Source organism: Balaenoptera musculus, chromosome 19 (genome assembly GCF_009873245.2).
Source record: "Balaenoptera musculus isolate JJ_BM4_2016_0621 chromosome 19, mBalMus1.pri.v3, whole genome shotgun sequence".
Lineage (NCBI taxonomy): Eukaryota > Metazoa > Chordata > Mammalia > Artiodactyla > Balaenopteridae > Balaenoptera > Balaenoptera musculus.
Window position 1 is genome coordinate 38,033,026 of NC_045803.1, and position 19,087 is coordinate 38,052,112.

At 36.4% G+C, this 19,087-nt stretch overlaps 1 long non-coding RNA gene across 1 annotated transcript in view; it reads right to left on the reverse strand.

Annotated features, from left to right (window-relative positions):
- The window catches only part of LOC118885526, a 197,894-nt gene extending 179,706 nt beyond the window's left edge, over positions 1–18,188 (reverse strand). Inside the window, exons 1-2 of the long non-coding RNA XR_005017499.1 lie at positions 17,867–18,188; positions 17,687–17,742 (exon numbers count right to left, since the gene is read on the reverse strand). This is a non-coding gene — a long non-coding RNA (uncharacterized LOC118885526). The remainder of the gene's footprint in view (positions 1–17,686; positions 17,743–17,866) is intronic.
- Between the last annotated feature and the right edge of the window lie 899 nt (positions 18,189–19,087).

The window sequence follows — 19,087 nt, forward strand, 5'->3', positions numbered from 1 at the left end:
CAATTTCTCTAAAATGATAAATAAATAAATTTCTGAATAAATCTTTATTTCAACTTCATTTTTGATATAAAATTAGAAAAAAAATTGGTCTTCAATTCTTATCTTATCCCATATTCAACAATTACCTTAAAGTGAAACAAAGACCTAGACAGAAAAGCTAAAACTGTAAAACTTCTGGAAGTTGCCATAGATATTATGCTTATGAAATTGGGATAGGCCAAGATTTTCTACACAGGAAATCTAAAGTATATACCATAAAAGGAAAAAAAAAATCAATAGAAATTCATCAAAATTGAAATAGTTGGCTCTTATCATGGCATCATGGAAAAAATTAAAAAATCAAATATTGAACTATGGGAGAAAATACTTGTAACACATTTAACTAACAATGGCTTGTATTCAGAATATATTAAGAATTCTTGCAATTTAAAAATAAGGAAACAAACAACATAATAAAAATGGGCCAAGAGTTTGAGTAGAAACTTCACACAAGAAGATATTGAGAGGAGGACCTTCAAGATGGCAGAGAAGTAAGACGTGGAGATCACCTTCCTCCCCACGAATACATCAAAAATACATCTACATGTGAACAGTTCCTATAGAACACCTACTGAATGCTGGCAGAAGACCTCAGACTTCCCAAAAGTCAAGAAATTCACCATGTAACTGGGTAGGGAAAAAGAAAAAAGAAAAAACAGAGACAAAAGAATAGGTATGGGACCTACACCTCTGGGAGGGAGCTGTGAAGGAGGAAAGGTTTCCACACACTAGGAAGCCCCTTCACTGGTGGAGATGGGGGGGGCGGGGGGAAGGTTCAGCGCCATGGAGGAGAGCACAGCAATAGGGGTACAGAGGGAAAAGTGGAGAGATTCCTGCACAGAGGGTCGGTGCCGACCAGCACTCACCAGCCCGAGAGGCTTGTCTGCTCACCTGCCGGGGCGGGTGGGGGCTGGGAGCTGAGGTTTGGGCTTCAGAGGTCAGATCCCAGGGAGAGGACTGGGGTTGGTTGCGTGAACACAGCCTGAAGGGGGCTGGTGCACCACAGTTAGCCGGGAGGGAGTCCAGGAAAAAGTTTGGAACCGTCTAAGAGTCAAGAGACTGTTGTTTCTGGGTGCACAAGGAGAGGGGATTCAGAGCACTGCCTAAATGAGATCCAGAGATGGGCGCGAGCTGCGGCTATCAGCATGGACACCAAAGACGGGCATGAAACACTAAGGCTGCTGCTGCCGCCACCAAGAAGTCTATGTGCTAGCACAGGTCACTATCCACACCTCCCCTCCGGGAGCCTGTGCAGCCCACTGCTGCCGGGGTCCCGTGATCCTGGGACAACTTCCCCGGGAGAACACATGGCATGCCTCAGGCTGTTGCAACGTCATTTTGGTCTCTTCTGCCGCCGCAGGCTCACCCCACATTCCGCACCCCTTCCTGCCCCCGGCCTGAGTGAGCCAGAGCCCCCTAATCAGCTGTTCCTTTAACCCAGTCCTGTCTGAGCGGGAAACAGACGCCCTCAGGTGACCTACATGCAGAGGCGGGGCCAAATCCAAAGCTGAACCCCAGGAGCTGTGCAAACAAAGAAGAGAAAGGGAAATCTCTCCCAGCAACCTCAGGAGCAGCGGATTAAATCTCAACAATCAACTTGATGTACCCTGCATCTCTGGAATACCTGAATAGACAACGAATCATCCCAAAATTGAGGTGGTGGACGTTGGGAGCAACTGTAGACTTGGGGTTTGCTGTATGCAACAGACTAGTTTCTGATTTTTTTTGTTTAACTTAGTATAGTTTTTAGTGCTTGTTATCATTGGTGGATTTGTTTATTGGTTTGGTTGCTCTCTTTTTTTTAATTACTTTTCTTATTCTATTATTTTAATAATATTTTATTATTTTTTATTTTAATAATTTTATTAATTTATTTTTTCTTCCTTTTCTTCTGAGCCGTGTGGCTGACAGGGTCTTGGTGCTCCGGCCAGCTGTCAGTCCTGAGCCTCTGAGGTGGGAGAGCCGAGTCCAGGACATTGGACCACAAGAGACCTCTCAGTCCCATGTAATATCAAACAGTGAGAGCTCTCCCAGAGACCTCCATCTCAACGTTAAGACCCAGCTCTACTCAACGACCAGCAAGCTCCAGTGCTGGACACCCCATGGTAAACAACTAGCAAGACAGGAACACAAACCCACCCATTAGCAGAGAGGCTGCCTAAAATCATAATAAGTTCAGAGAAACCCCGAAACACACCACAGGATGTGGTCCTGCTCACCATAAAGACAAGATCCAGTCTCATCCACCAGAACACAGGCACCAGTCCCCTCCACCAGGAAGCCTACACAACCCACTGAAACAACCTTAGCCACTGGGGGCAGACACCAAAAACAATGGGAACTATGAACCTGCAGCCTGTGAAAAGGAGACCCCAAACACAGTAAGTTAGGCAAAATGAGAAGACACCCAGCAGATGAAGGAGCAAGGTAAAAACCCACCAGACCAAATAAATGAAGAGGAAACAGGCAGTCTACCTGAAAAGGAATTCAGAATAATGAGAGTAAAGATGATCTAAAATCTTGGAAATAGAATGGAGAAAATACAAGAAACGTTTAACAAGGACCTAGAAGAACTAAAGACCAAACAAAGAATGATGAACAACACAATAGATGAAATTAAAAATTCTCTAGAAGGGATCAATAGCAGAATAACTGAGGTAGAAGAACAGATAAGTGACCTGGGAGATAAAATAGTAGAAATAACTACTGCAGAGCAGAATAAAGAAAAAAGAATGAAAAGAATTGAGGACAGTCTCAGAGACCTCAGGGACAACATTAAATGCACCAACATTTGAATTATAGGGGTCCCAGAAGAAGAAGAGAAAAAGAAAGGGACTGAGAAAATATTTGAAGAGATTATAGTTGAAAACTTCCCTAATATGGGAAAGGAAATAGTTAATCAAGTCCAGGATGCATAGAGAGTCCCATACAGGATAAATCCAAGGAGAAACACGCCAAGACACACATTAATCAAACTATCAAAAATTAAATACAAAGAAAAAATATTAAAAGCAGCAAGGGAAAAAGAACAAATAACACACAAGGGAATCTCCATAAGGTTAACAGCTGATCTTTCAGCAGAAACTCTGCAAGCCAGAAGGGAGTGGCAGGACATATTTAAAGTGATGAAGGAGAAAAATGTACAGCCAAGATTACTCTACCCAGCAAGGATCTCATTCAGATTTCCCGGAGAAATTAAAACCTTTACAGATAAGCAAAAGCTAAGAGAATTTAGCACCACCAAACCAGCTTTACAACAAATGCTAAAAGAACTTCTCTAGGCAGGAAACACAAGAGAAGGAAAAGACCTACAATAACAAACCCAAAACAATTAAGAAAATGGTAATAGGAACATACATATCGATAATTACCTTAAATGTAAATGGATTAAATGCTCCAACCAAAAGACATAGACTGGCTGAATGGATACAAAAACAAGACCCATATATATGCTGTCTACAAGAGACCCACCTCAGACCTAGGGACACATACAGACTGAAAGTGAGGGGATGGAAAAAGATATTCCATGCAAATGGAAATCAAAAGAAAGCTGGAGTAGCAATTCTCATATCAGACAAAATAGGCTTTAAAACAAACACTATTACAAGAGACAAAGAAGGACACTACATAATGATCAAGGGATCAATCCAAGAAGAAGATATAACAATTGTAAATATTTATGCATCCAACATAGGAGCACCTCAATACATAAGGCAAATACTAACAGCCATAAAGGGGAAATCAACAGTAACACAATCATAGTAGGGAACTTTAACACCCCACTTTCACCAATGGACAGATCATCCAAAATGAAAATATATAAGGAAACACAAGCTTTAAATGATACATTAAACAAGATGGCCTTAATTGATATTTATAGGACATTCCATCCAAAACCAACAGAATACACATTCTTCTCAAGTGCTCATGGAACATTCTCCAGAATAGATCATATCTTGGGTCAGAAATCAAGCCTTGGTAAATTTAAGAAAATTGAAATGGTATGAAGTATCTTTTCCGACCACAACACTATGAGACTAGATATCAATTACAGGAAAAAATGTGTAAAAAATACAAACACATGGAGGCCAAACAACACACTACCTAATAACCAAGAGATCACTGAAGAAATCAAAGAGGAAATCAAAAAAAAAACTAGAAACAAATGACAATGAAAACACAACAACACAATACCTATGGGATTCACCAAAAGCAGTTCTAAGAGGGAAGTTTATAGCAATACAATCCTACCTCAAGAAACAAAAAAAATCTCAAATAAACCACCTAAACTTATACTTAAAGCAATTAGAGAAAGAAGAACAAAAAAACCCTAAAGTTAGCAGAAGCAAAGAAATCACAAAGATCAGATCAGAAATAAATGAAAAAGAAATGAAGGAAACAATAGCAAAGATCAATAAAACTAAAAGCTGGTTCTTTGAGAAGATAAACAAAATTGATAAACCATTAGCCAGACTCATCAAGAAAAAAAGGGAGAAGACTCAGATCAATAGAAGTAGAAATGAAAAAGAAGTAACAACTGACACTGCAGAAATACAAAGGATCATGAGAGATTACTACAAGCAACTATATGCCAATAAAATGGACAGTCTGGAAGATATGGACAAATTCTTAGAAATGCAGAACCTTCTGAAACTGAACTAGGAAGAAATAGAAAATATGAACAGACTTATCACAAGCACTGAAATTGAAACTGTGATTAAATATCTTCCAACATATAAAAGCCCAGGACCAGATGGCTTCACAGGTGAATTCTATCAAACATTTAGAGAAGAGCTAACACCTAACCTTCTCAAACTCTTCTAAAATACAGTGAGAGAGTGGCAATGACATATATACACTACCAAATGTAAAATAGATGGCTAGTGGGAAGCAGCTGCATAGCACAGGGAGATCAGCTCGGTGGTTTGTGACCACCTAGTGGGGTGGGATAGGGAGGGTGGGAGGGAGATGCAAGAGGGAGGGGATATGGGCATATATGTGTACATATAGTTGATTCACTTTGTTATACAGCAGAAAGTAACACACCATTGTAAAGCAGTTATACTCCAATAAAGATGTTAAAAAAAAGAAGGTATTGAAATGTCCAATAAACATATGAAAAGCTATTCAATATTTGTAGACATCAGAAAAAATGCAAATTAACTTTACAATGAGATCTACCTACACACCTTTGAACAAATAAGGTTTTTAAAAGTGACGACACCAAATGTTGGTAGGATATCTAATAATATATCGGATAATATCTAACAGATATATTGCTGGTGGGAATGCAAAATGGTACAATAAATCTTGAAGTACTCAGACTCTTCATGTACACTAAACCATATGCTTACCATATGACCCAGGCATTCTATTTCTTTCTAGGTATTTACTCAAGAGAACCAATGTATGTCCTCACAGACTTTTTTTCTGAATGTTCACTGTAGCTTTAATCATAACAGTCAAAATAGAAACAATTCTTATTAATCAATAAGCAAATAAATGACTAAGTAAATTTTGATGTGTCTAGACAATGGAATACTACTAAACAAGAAAAAAGGAAAAAACTACTAAGGGTGGAGAGTGGAGAAAGAGGTGATGCTGGGTAAGCAGAAAGGGGCCTTTTAGGCCAGGGTCAATAATTTATATAGTAGTCTTGGTTCAGTGAAAAGGCATGGAATGTTGTAAGTTGAGATGTGGCAGAATTTTCTTTAAAACAAAGTCATTTTGGCTTTTGGGTCAACAGTTAATTATTGGCATGTGGATTTTAGTCAAGAAAATGAAGAGATAGAAAGGGACATTTTACAGATACTCTAGTGGGATAAAATACAGTCGTCACTTTGGTGGTAACAGGAAACAGAAAAACGGACGGATTTTGAATATATAAACAAAGTTTAATATATGCATGCATATGTATATCTATATTGATATAGACATAGATGTAGTTGTATATAGAGAATAAAGATATTATAGATATAGATGTGAAAGTACATATAAGTATAGATATAGATATGGGTATAGGTTCTGGAGTTGATAAGCCTTCCTTATGGATTGAATGTGGGTAATCAAAGAGGATGTGGAATCAGATCAGGATGTCTTGAGAATTTGGGACATATGGTTCCATTTAAACATTGTAGAATATTGGCGGAAGGTGTGAGAGAGTTAAGAACCTTGTCTCGGGGCTACAGCAACCCTTACCAAAAAGGGAAATGAGACCAAAACTCAGAACTACCTCTGAGTAGAATTAGGAAAAAGCTGAATCTATTGCAAGTATCCCAGGGATGGTAACTCTATCAATTCTCCAGAGATATTATCATGGATATATACAATTTGGGTCCCACTTTTAAGATATCAATTGATTAATCAAATTAAAGATACAGATGAACAGAATAAAATTTTCTTCTATGTGCCTGTGAGTGTCAGAAGGGTCTGAAATATAATTAAAACAAATCCACCTAGGACTTGGACTTCTGGAAATACCAGTGTAATTGAAAGCTATTTTTTTCTACTAATCTATGTACAAACAAACAAGCCCACTAAAATTCAGGTAGATACCAAGAAGAGCATTTACTCCAAGGTAATAAAAATAAACTCAGACTGGCAAACTGACTGATGGGGGAAATTGGAGAGATCCATGCAAATCTGTAGAATCTCTGCAAAGTCACTAGGCTAAACTAATCAATATTAAGGAGTATTTTCCATGATCCTCAATTTTCATGTGAAGATGGAAATCTTTACTCTCTGGCTACTTGATGAAAACTTGAAACTTATTCTAGAAGTAATGGAATTCAGTGATTTTGAGGTCCCTGGAATGGTTTACTATTTGCTTAGGAAATTAGGAGCACGTTCCTTATCTTCATTTGAGGTAAGAAAGATCTAGGGGAAGTTACCTCTTCACAGAAGAAAACAGAAGACATTATGATCCATAGGCTGTGCATTCTAGATCTAGCTTTTCCACTCACCTAACAAGTACAAGTGGTTTCATATTCTTATCCCTCAATTCCATCATATATGAAATGAAAATATAAAGTTTACTTCCCACAGAAAATTATAAAGATTAAATATATTCTGAGTATTGCTTTAGGAATTAAAACAATAAATGATATTAGTTTCTGTATTTATTAATTTATTTAACAAACATTTATGGGGTCCTTTCTATGTGCAGGTCAAATTTTATGGTGATGATCAAGATAAAAAAAAGTCCCCATTCATGAGCATAATTACATTCAAGTAGGAGAAATAGACAATAATCAGCACTTAAGTCAACACAAATACAATGGAGAAATATAAAGATAGTGAACTAAAGACTTATAAAAGTGAATGGATGAAATGAAGTTAAACTTCCACTTCACATCATAATGCAAAATAAATTCCAGGTGGATTATGGAATAGCAATTTTAGAAGTAAACCTTGGAGGCTACATGTAAAAGCTAAGGCTTGGGGGAGACTTCTCAAAGAAGAATGGAAATGCATAAGCTGTAAAAAAAACATAGAGAGTCCTACTGTATAGCACAGGGAACTATATTCAATATCCTGTGATAAACCATAATGGAAAAGAATATGAAAAAGAATGTATATATATGTATAACTGAATCACTTTGCTGTACAGCAGAAATTAACATAGTAAATCAACTACAGTTCAATAAAAATTTTAAAAATGTAGGGAGACTTTTTGCTATAAAATTTGTAATGACAATGAAAAACTGTTAAATTGATAAGAAGACAAAATGCAATAGAACCTTAGACTGGAAAACAATTAAGGATAACTAGTTCACACTAGAGAAAATCCAAATGCCAATAAACATTAAAAAAAAAAAATGAATGTGACACTTTAGATAAGCTGGTCATGATTGTCCCCTGCAAACAAAACTTGAATAAAATGAAGGATTAAGTCATGCAGCCATCCAGTGAATGAATACACCAGGTGGAGTGAAGAGTTAAACCAACAGTCTTGAAATAGAAGACACATTGGTGTCTTCAAGAATAGCTAACCCCTTAAGCCAGGGTGTGATTGATTATAGGGGACCAGAAAGGCGGCAAGAAGATCTGTTAGCAGTTAATTGCAATAATTAAGATGAGTGATGATGGGGGCTTCAATTCAGGTAGTGGGATGGTATGAGGGGAATCATTCATATTTTGAATGCTTTTTCTAAAGTTAGAAGAAACAAGTTGCTTATGGATTGTATTCCATTTGTGAAAGATACAGAAATAAAGCTTACTTAGCAGATATGTGAGTGTAACCAAATTGCAAATCATTTAGTAGGAGAGAGACTTTAGCTGACCTCACAAAGGAATATTCAGGATTAAAGTTGATAGCTTTTAAGAACTTCTAGGGAATTAAAATGTTTAGTAGACATGAGATATATAAAAACTAAATGTATAATTTCTTACAATACTCTATAATTTAAAAAAATAGGTAATTATGCAATTGATATAAATTAATTTAAAATAACTAGAATAAGCATAAGGAAAAAAATCAATATTCATAAATCTACCTCCCAAATACAACTATTAAAAAATGGATAGATAGACAGATAATCTATAGATATAAGTATACCTTAATATTTTTAGGCATTTGTTTTGAAAAATAAATGTAAAGTATAAATGCAAGTAGACACACACATATATGTTTAAAAATGGATAATATTCAACCCATTAGTACATTTATCTATGCACTTCTCTATTCATATTGCTTATTAAACTTATATAAGTTAATTCACAACTTGGCAGTTTTTATCATCAGTGCATTCAAAGAAAGGACTCATTCTCTTTGTCTTCCCCCTGTCCTCCATTTCCATATGCGGAAACCAATAAAGTGCTCTGCAGACAGAATAACTTTAATGAGGACAAAGTAACGGATAAATTGAGACAACTTTGACTCTAGTAGAAGATGAGAAAAAAAATTTTATCATAGCCATTTTTTCCTTGCTACCATTGACTTGACCTGAGAAATTCATTGTCACATGAAAATTTAAAAAACCCTGCAGACCTTGAGGGAAGAATTTCATCAAATGCTTCTGTTCGAGTAATAGCACATACAAATAGAATACATGCATCTGTGAAATATTAAATATCAATGGCATGTACAGTTATTCCAAAGTCATTCATTTTATATAAGATGTTAGGCCTTGATCCTCCTTCCAATTTAACTTTGCCACTCTGCTCCTGATAGAATTTGTTTTTTCAAGTAATGGCTATACATGTGGATATAACAGCATTGTAGATTTTAGCTTTACACTGCATGCATTACCCAAGTCAGACTCACAATGAGTTAAAAAGAAAACAGTATTTATAAAATACAATATTTTGGTATTTTAGTTAAGTATTCATTTTTGTGTATTTGTTGTGTTATGTGTATATGTGATTAGCCATTATAAAGAAAGAGAGACTACGCTAAAATTTTTGTAAGTTTTAACTGGAGTAAAATTAACATCATGCATGAAGAGTCAGAGTTGATCAAACCCAGTGCTCTGTAGTACAATAAGGAACTGGACAGTCACTGGAGAGTTTTGAGGGTTGGGTTTGAATCCTATTTTCATTTTGTGATATTTGACAACTTACTCAAAGAACTGAAGTTTCTTCACCTGTAACATGAGAGAAGTATTTAGCCCAAAGACAATGAGATTAAAATATTAAGTGCATAAACACTTTCAATTCATCTAGCAAACATTTGATAAATGTAAGCATGAGTGAATTCAAATGCAGGCAAGGCTTCCTGAAGTAGGTAAAATGACTTATGGCCTTACGGATGATTAGGGGTTCGCTTGGTCAATAAAAGGATTGTGGAAAGGAGAAGGCGTTCTAGACATGAACAAAGGAACAAACATAGAGCATAATGCATTAGGATATACCATTAGCTTAGTAGGATCATGCATAAAGTTTAGAATATTAGAAGGTTACAGTCATAGGTAGGAACCTTGCTTAGAATGATGTCTTTCCATAGAGAACATGTCATTAGACGTATTAAGTTAATAAACCAAAGTTATACAGCTATGTAATATAAAAGGCAAAGATGATAAATAAGATGACATTATTTATTTTGAAGTGATGACCTTATTTATCCTATCTTTAGCAATACTCTTGGACCTGATATTAGAGCCCTAATGTTTAGAAATTAATGGGACAAGATTTTGTTGTTTCTTTTTTTTGTTAATATTCTGAGGATTCTTGAAAAATGTGTCAATCTGTACAGATTCTAAGTGATGAGTAACTGTACCCTTACGTCACTCCTGGTCAGGTATATATCCCTTGCTCTCTGTGAATCTAAATTACCCTTTCTTGGACTAGGTAAGACAATTATTCCCAAGTTAAATTAAATCTGTCCAGCAATTTTGTATTGTGTTCCTCATCAAGATTTCTTTTTCTATCATTTTCTGTTTTAATACTAACAGAGGCTTGAGTTTGAATGATGCAGAAATATATTTCCTCAACGATATTTCCACCTGAAGGTCATTTATTTACAGAGACATATTTCAGGTGCTTTGTTAATACTTTCAAGACAATTTACTGCTGTTTTCATTGAGAAAATCCCCCCCAAAAGTAATGAGAATATGAAAATAATTAAATATACTAAAGTTTGAATATGATTATAGGAGTTCTTATTGTCTAAATTTGTTTCTTCCAATACATGATGGTGAAATTTCACTGTAATGAAATGAAATATATCATTCATAAACCAATATTGTTCAGTTTAAAGACTCTATAGGATGGCTAGAAAGAGCTGTACATTGATTTCCAATTTTTAATGACTTTAAAAACCAGTGAAAAATTATTCCATAAATAGAGTATCTTTGCCTGTTTGTAAATTTTATAAAGACAAAAAATTTAGCATACTACCAATTGCTGTGTCTCCACTCACTCATTTATTCCTTAATTTATTCAATGCCTCAGGGGCAGTAGGGAATAAGGAAGCACAGCTGGACTTTGACCAAACTAAGGGACTTTGCATTATCTATTTAGAACTCACGCTTTTTATTTTCCTGTATAGTGGGACAACTGAGATGTTATAACAAAAGGATGACCTGGTCATTTGTTTTTTCTCAGTCATCCCACTCTTGCAGAAGGATGGAAAGTGGATTACTGGGCCTGGAGGTGGGCATGAAGAATAAAACTGATAAAAGTGACATAGATTAAGAGAACATTAGATTTGTCTAAAGGTGAAATAATGAAACCTTTATAAAATATGGTAGTGAGAGAATGAGATGAGAATGTTTCAGAATGAGAAGCAGAATTGAAAACACGTATTTCGTAGAAATTATATTGTTTGGAGCTGTGAAATGAGAGAGGAAGAACAAGTTTTCTGTTGTCTTTCCCCTTCAAACAACAGATGATAATATTTACAGACCTATGGAACCACACTGTTTGTTTATTCTATGAGACTGTGAGGAAGGATTTAGTTGTGGAATCAAATATCTTGATGCTTAATGAATAATGATTTGAAAATCTTAAATTCTTAGGCTGTGAAAGATAAAGGTTTCACTTGATCATGTAAGAATGAAACTAAGGTGAGAATAAGTTGGGTGGGTCAGGAGACAATGTCATCACACCTTTCATGAACTTTCTTCTTTAAACTGCAATATGTCTTCATTGAAGTGGTGGTTTTGTAAATTCAATCACACTTGAATGTGGTTTGAATTTTGAGTGTGTCACCCAGCTTACTGGTATCAATTCTTTAGGAAACACAAGATGAGAATCTTGATGCAAATTTGCAAGAATTGAAAACTCTTAAGAGAGGGAGAAGCCAAAGGAGAATAAAAATCTGAACAGATCACGACTCTGCTCATTTCTAAAGGCTCAATTCCCATACTGTACATGTGTGTAGATGGTTTCCAATTCTCGAGGAACCAGAATTCACCTGTTGCTGGGTAGTGTGTGTGTGCATATTACCATCTCTGAAAGAGTGAGTAGTATGGTCCCATATCCTCAATGTAAACAGTAACAGAAATAGCAGACAACCCAAGGAATTACAGAGTAGCACAAAGGCAACTGTATTTCATTTCACTTCTGAGTATTATGTTCATCTGCAAAGCAGCACCATGACAGGACAGCACCACTACCATTACTGGTAAATAGTAACCACTCGCAAAACTTCTCAGTAGTGGTTACCTCCACAGTCCAAATTCTTTGCCTCCATGATAGACAAGATGGAATGGAAACTGGCCATACCAGTTCCTTTAAATTCACGCTATTTAAACACTTTAACTGTTGAAATCAGCTATGGACTCAAGTAAGGCTGAGACAAGTAGCTTTACGCAGAGGAAGGAGAAACACGGAAAATACATCAAGAGGTTGAGGACAAATTTCAAGGTAAAAACCAAGATCAGTTCCTGAGTATGTGATCCATCATAGTCTAATACTGAGAAAATAGACTGAATTTATGTTTCATGTACTAGTTTTGAGTACAAAGGTTATTCAAAGCTATATGGGACTGTCATCTGAATTGGCGTCATGCATATGGGGCATGCCACCTATTAGGGATTTAATTATCAAGTATTTGGAGGTCCAAATAAGAGGGTTGCTTAGCTTTTCATTATTGATATCTAATTTTGTAAATGATCTCCTTTGTCTCTAGTATCCTATTTACTCTCATAATTTGGGGGGGGAAATCAAGTAGTTTGAAAAGTATTATATTTGTAGTAAAAAAAAAAAAAGGGGGGGGTGTTTATATACTATTTTAAGTAGTCAATTTACTTAAGTTATCTAAGCCCTGATTTCTTCATTTGTAAGCTGAGGGTAATAACACCCTTTTTTTTTTTCTTTTTCTTTTTTTTTTTTTTTGGGTAGTAACACCCAGCCTGTCTCTTTCTTGGCATTGTTTTAGAGACCTTTGGGATATGGAGAAAAAATACTATACAAGCAAGACATCATTGCCATTATTGAATTACTTATCCTCTTTTACATTTCTAAATCTGAATGCCTGAACTTTTATTTAGGGTGCACTGAAGACAATTTTAGCAAGTCCAGAATTCTATAGGCATTTCAGTGTTAGTTCCTATATATGGGGGGTGGGGGAGGGGGCTTTTTTTTTTTTTCTAGAAGTATTGAGACCAGTATTAATCACAAAAAATCATTTGAAGACTTTGAGGTTTTAAGATAAAAACAAGACTATTCATAAGTTGAATGTGTAATTGCGTTACTATCAAGCACAAAACACTCTAATTAAAAAGGTATATTTATGCACATATGTGTGAGAGGATGTGTGTGTGTATGTATGAACGAGTGTGTGTTTGTGCACATATGTGAGTTTACAGTGTACAGAGAGCCTTTTTAAAGTTGATAATAATAAGACTGATCATATAAACATCTGACTATCCCAATCAATATTGCTCTTTTAAAATGTATATAGAAATATTTAGGATTGAATATTTGTTGAGAATATCTAAAACTACAGAATAAATATGTAGAATTACTCAGATGGTATAAACCTACTGACAGAGGTCAATCACTACTGGGATTAACTGGTATAGGCACCACCCGCTTTTCGAAATTCACTTTCCGCCCCTTCACTTTTATGAAAGAACTACATTGCACCAGTTTTTGCTAACTAAAGAAATCTGAAGAGGATTTTCACTTTTATAAGAAAAGGCAAAAACTGAAATTAGCATTCAGCATTTGTTTTGCAGAGAGCTGTTATACAGGAAGTGTACACCCTGAGCAGTCAGAGTGGACCCCAGCTCCTTCCTGGGAACCACACTCAGCATCAAGCCACCATAGCTTTGAATTGTGTCTGTGAGCATCTGTGCTTTATTTCGGTTTATTTTGTGCATCTGTTAGCAAGATATGTCCTAAGATCATTGATTCTTTGCTTTACACCATTTTGGCTTATGAAAAGTTTCATAAGAATACTCTACTACTTTCAGATAGTGGGGGAAACCTGTAACTAGACTGGCTCAGAATATGAAAATAAACATTTCTAGCTGGATTATGTATGCCCAAAGGAAAATACCATTTTGAACTAAATGTATTCCAATGGCCACACCAGTTAAATATTGCATGAGTATCATTCAAAGGTGCTAGTTCAGCAGGAAGCCTGTGACGAGGAAATGAATTTCTTAGGTAAAATGATGAGCTCATTTAATCAGCTTCCAAATCCTTGACAGGGATTAATCTTCCATTAGGGAAGCAAGAAGCTCCTCCAAAGCAAACATGGTGGGTACTGTCCACCATTTTAAGTGAGAGGTTTTCTTTTTATTGCAGTCATCAAATGCCTCCTATATTATCACTTTATTCATAATTATTTGCAGTTTAATCAAAACTAAAATACATTACTGTGAGTAACAATTTATTAAGCATAAATTATATGTTAGGCACAATGCTAAGTACCTTGCATGTCTAACCATATTTTAAAATAAACTGTTCAGTACTATTAGTATACTAACCTTATTGTTGACTTGCCAAAGTTTACAATGCTAACATGAGGCGATGCTGGAATCTGAACCCACTCAGTTCACTCCAGAGGTCATCCTCCTCATTAGGTTGCCATTTTTTCTTACCCATTTTCTTCTTTGTGATGCCAAGACACAAAGACAACTCCAGAAATGAACCGAAAAAAATTGGGGTTTGTAACCCGATTTCATGATTTTTCAATTTCAGGAACTTGGTTCCTTAATCTTATCAACTCAGGCCTGTTGGTAGAATGGTACTAAAAGAGCTATAAAGTATAAAGAGTTAAAAACTCTCATATCTATATTGTGCATGTTTTTGAGAACAGAAAGTTGCCAAACTTGGGTTCAAAAACAGGATGTCTGATTCTAAAACCACCATATGATACTAATTCCTTTCTGCAGACACATTTGCTAGTGATAGGTAAATACTACTGTGGATAACAGCAGCACTGAAGTAAAAATGCATTTGTTATAAATAAGATTTTAAAGAGAGAAAAATGTCTGCTAAATACAATTTGGTGTTTTTCTTTTATCAATCACACTCCATGCAGTTAAAAATACAGGCAACTTTTTACAGCCTCCCTTGCCATTTAACTTGCCTCTCCATTACTTTGGCAAAAGCATCACCATGGCAACCAGTCTCTTCCAATTGTGTTTACACTAATGTTTCCATTTTCACTATTGACTTTGGGAATGCTTTCTATCTCTGGTTTAAGTGAAAGTTAGGAGGACACAGTTGTAAATGGTAAAAAAAAAAAGCCAAAAAGCTTCAAGCAGAGCATCTGAACTAGAATCATTCACAGGGAAACAATAGTAGTAGTGGTAGTAATAGTGATAACAGAGGCTACTATTTATTAAATTTATATCATGTACCAGAACATCTGAGAAGACACCTACATCTGTTATTTCTCCAAACAGTCCTGTGAGATAGATATTACAGATAAGGAAACTGAGTCACTAGAGGTTCATTAACTTTCCCAAGGTCAAAGAGTTAGTAGCTGATATAGCATATCTACCCATATCTACCCAAATTTTTTAGACTCTACAGACCATTTAATTTAAAAAAATCTTAATGGCCTTTGCAGTGTGATTTTATGGACACCTGCATATGCCTTAGAGCTGGTTATTTCTGGCAGGCAACTTCCACGTCAGTTGATTTAGAACTGACTTTTCTAGAAGCAGAGCCTGAGACTGGGATTCTTGTGAAAGTATTTACTAAGAGTATGCTCCCAGGAGAAGGTATGAACGGGATACTCCAAATTCATTCTCTCCTTTCTCTCTTCCTTTCTTCCTTTCTCTCTCTCTCTCACACACACACACACACACACACAACACACACACAGACACACATACACACACCATATGTACACCAAGCTTTGCCTCCAAACTAAATTTTAGGAAAGGAAAGTCTACATCATTCAATATCAAATATCTACCTCTGGTTCCATGAAATCTGGCCAAGAGGACAGGATCATATAGTAAACACATTGATGCCAGCACTTAAGGGTTAATTTTCAATAAAGATGAACAAACATCTGAAAAAACTATTTTTCACATTTAGCCTAAAATAAATATCTGTAATACACAGCAGATTATAGCTGCTGGCATAATAGATATTAAACTCTGTTAATAGCTTTAATGTGATTTGTATTTCTTAACCACTAGAATAGCCCTGTGAAGTAGATGTTATTTTCCTAATTTCACAAATGAGTAAAGAGCTCAGAGGGCCAAATAATGTGCCTAAGGTCACAGAGCTGCAGCAGCAAAGTCACATTTCAAGTGCTTTTTACCACACCAAGCACCCTCACATCCCAGCTGCCTCAACAAATCCAATATTTCCAGGGGAACTGCTGTCATAGTGTGAGTTCCTTTTATATTTCTCCCCATCTTTCCTCCTACATTGAAACAGGGTCAAGGAGGCCAGCTCTGGCCACGGCAGGCTCCTTTTAAGGAGTAGCACCTGGGTTCCCTGGAAACCATTCACCTTCCCTCCCACACCGGGAGACCATCGAGAGCCTGCCACTCTCACTGCCAGACTGTTCAGGTAAATATCTCACAGATAATCTTTTTTCTCTCTTTTCTTTTCTACTTGCATTCCCCATCCTTCTTCCCTCTTCAATTTCCAAGGAATTAATCTTAGATAAGGGCAAGAATTTTTAGGCTAGATAGAATTTCCACAGATTCATTTAAAGTCTAAACAACTCTCAGAAATTCAATTTCACTACTGCATATGGAGCGCCTGCTATGGGCCAAGTACCAGAGTAAGATTTGAAGATGAAAACGAAATGACGTCTTAATGTTGAGAAACATGAAGGACTTATTAAAAAAAACACCTTTGTAAACAAGAACACAATTATTTTTCAAATAACTAGGACTTACTGTGGACTTACTACATTCCTGTTACTGAGCTCTCTGCTTTATAAATGTTTTCTTATCTGATCCATTTAACAAGGTGTATTTTATCATCACTATTTTACTAATGAAATATTGAAACTCAAGGCAATATGGCTAAACAAGAGTCCCGTGTGGGAGCTAAACATGTATTTTTTCTGACTCTTTTCAATACCTTCTTTTATCTGTTCTACAGCTCAGTGAACTATAATAAAATATTGAACAGAAGCATATAGTAAAACACAGTAAAATGCCGCACAACACAAAGAGATGTAGAAAATGTCACATCTGAATGTGGAATTATGAATTCTATTTTGTACCATGCTCTTCATAATAGGATTGTCAGGGGTTAGTATCCTCAGGCAAGACTTTCAACACAGGTCACAGGTCACCGGCTTTCATCTGTTTCTAGTAGGCTAAAGTTCTGTACTCTGGGGGAAGTAGGAAACAGGTGTCTAGAGTCAAACAAGAAATTATAGGGGAGGCAGAGAATGAAGTTGCCAAGAATCAGTCAGATGGACATGGAAGGTCACTGTTACCGTAAATGCAGAGAATGGGAAATGGGAATAAGAAAGCAGGCTGGCAACTCAGCACATCGGAAAGTGATACATTCCAATATATTTAAGAGCCTGAACTCTGAGTTCAAACTACCCCAGTTCAACTCCAGTCTGCATCTTGCTCCCTATATGGCGTATCTAAGATATTTACCACTTACAGCTTCAGTTTCCCCACCTTTACTGTTTTTTCTGAGTGATCATCTATAAATCACAGTGCCTAGCATTAGATAAGCATTTAAAGCATATTATCTGAAGTTCATGGAATGAGTCAGCAAATTTATTTCATCTCTTGTCTCTATTAGATTTGAGTCCTACCTGCCTCCCCATCTGTTGAAAGGCCAGGCTTCGGTGTCTTGTAGGTGCCAGGAGACCTGGAGAATGGATGAGACCGAGAATTTAATCTCTAGGAGAAGGAGGAAAGGGCACATATATAGCATACATGAATTTCTCATTTTAACCCCAACAAATGTGCACAGAGACAAATTAGGCGGTCACCTGTGAAATGCGATCATTTGCCTTGACTTCTTCCTTTGGGTAACACTGCTTTCCTGACGCTGGCCATCTGTACCTCCTAAGGATAGGAGAGGCCCCGTTTTTTTGCAAGGCCTTTAGTAGGATTTAAGTTGTTGCAGAGCTCTAAATCAGGCTGTAGATTCGGTTGGAGCTCATCACAACAGTCGCAGACCGACGTTGATGGATTCGGCAATGAGCTTATCCCAGCATCTAATATGTAAAAGGAGCATATTTCTGTCTCTCTTAAAGACTTCACAGAATGCTAACCATGGCTCTGTCTCTTCTCTCTCCCCGCGGCAGTAAGTTTCAGTGGGATTAATAGCTGAGCTGGCTTGAGTTGGCTTCTTGATAGGGCTATTTAAAGCTGTTTGTTAACAACTGTCACGTGATGGCCTCTCCCTTCCCACACATGCTCCAGATGAAGAACTTCCAAGGTGCTGATGAAGCTTTGATGGTCTCCTTAAAGGTACCACGTTGCCTAAGGGCAGAGTTCTCAACGAGGCCTGGGCTCCCTGGGTAGTGGTGGAAAATGTGGAATGCAAGAATGAATAATTAAATAAGATTTTAAAGGATTTATATAGAGAAAAATCTAATGTTTGAATTCCTAATTAGAGGTAAAATAGATATTTTCACTATTTCAACACAAGTGTTATCAGTGCTGGAACTTTGGCTCATACTATGAATATACTGATTAAAATGTTAAAAGTCTGTTCTTTTGGCTGGAATTGTGTCAGCTCATTGCAGACACACTGTCTATCTCCTGCTCAATCAGCTCTGAAAGGCAGTGATAAATATCTTTGATTAATAAAACATTAGGAATCAAATTAAATATTACTGAATACATGCAGTGTCTTTGGTAAACAAGATCCTTCAATATACGCAGGCTTCTCAAGGGTGGAAAATAGTAACAGTTTATAATAAAAGTTAAGTTTTACTGGTCACCTATCCTGTGATAGGCACTGTTCTAAGTGCTTTCTTAAGTATTAACTTATAAATCCTTATAATAAGCCTATAAGATAGGTTCAGTTTTTATTTCCATTTTACAGATGAGAAAAGTTTTAGTACTTTGCCCAACAATTTGCAAAGAGTTTGGCTCAAAATCCTGTCCTCTTATCCACTATATTTTAAAATATACTACTACTACTACTACTACTACTATCTTCAGTACTGAATAATGACCACCCAAAGATGGTCCTAATCCCT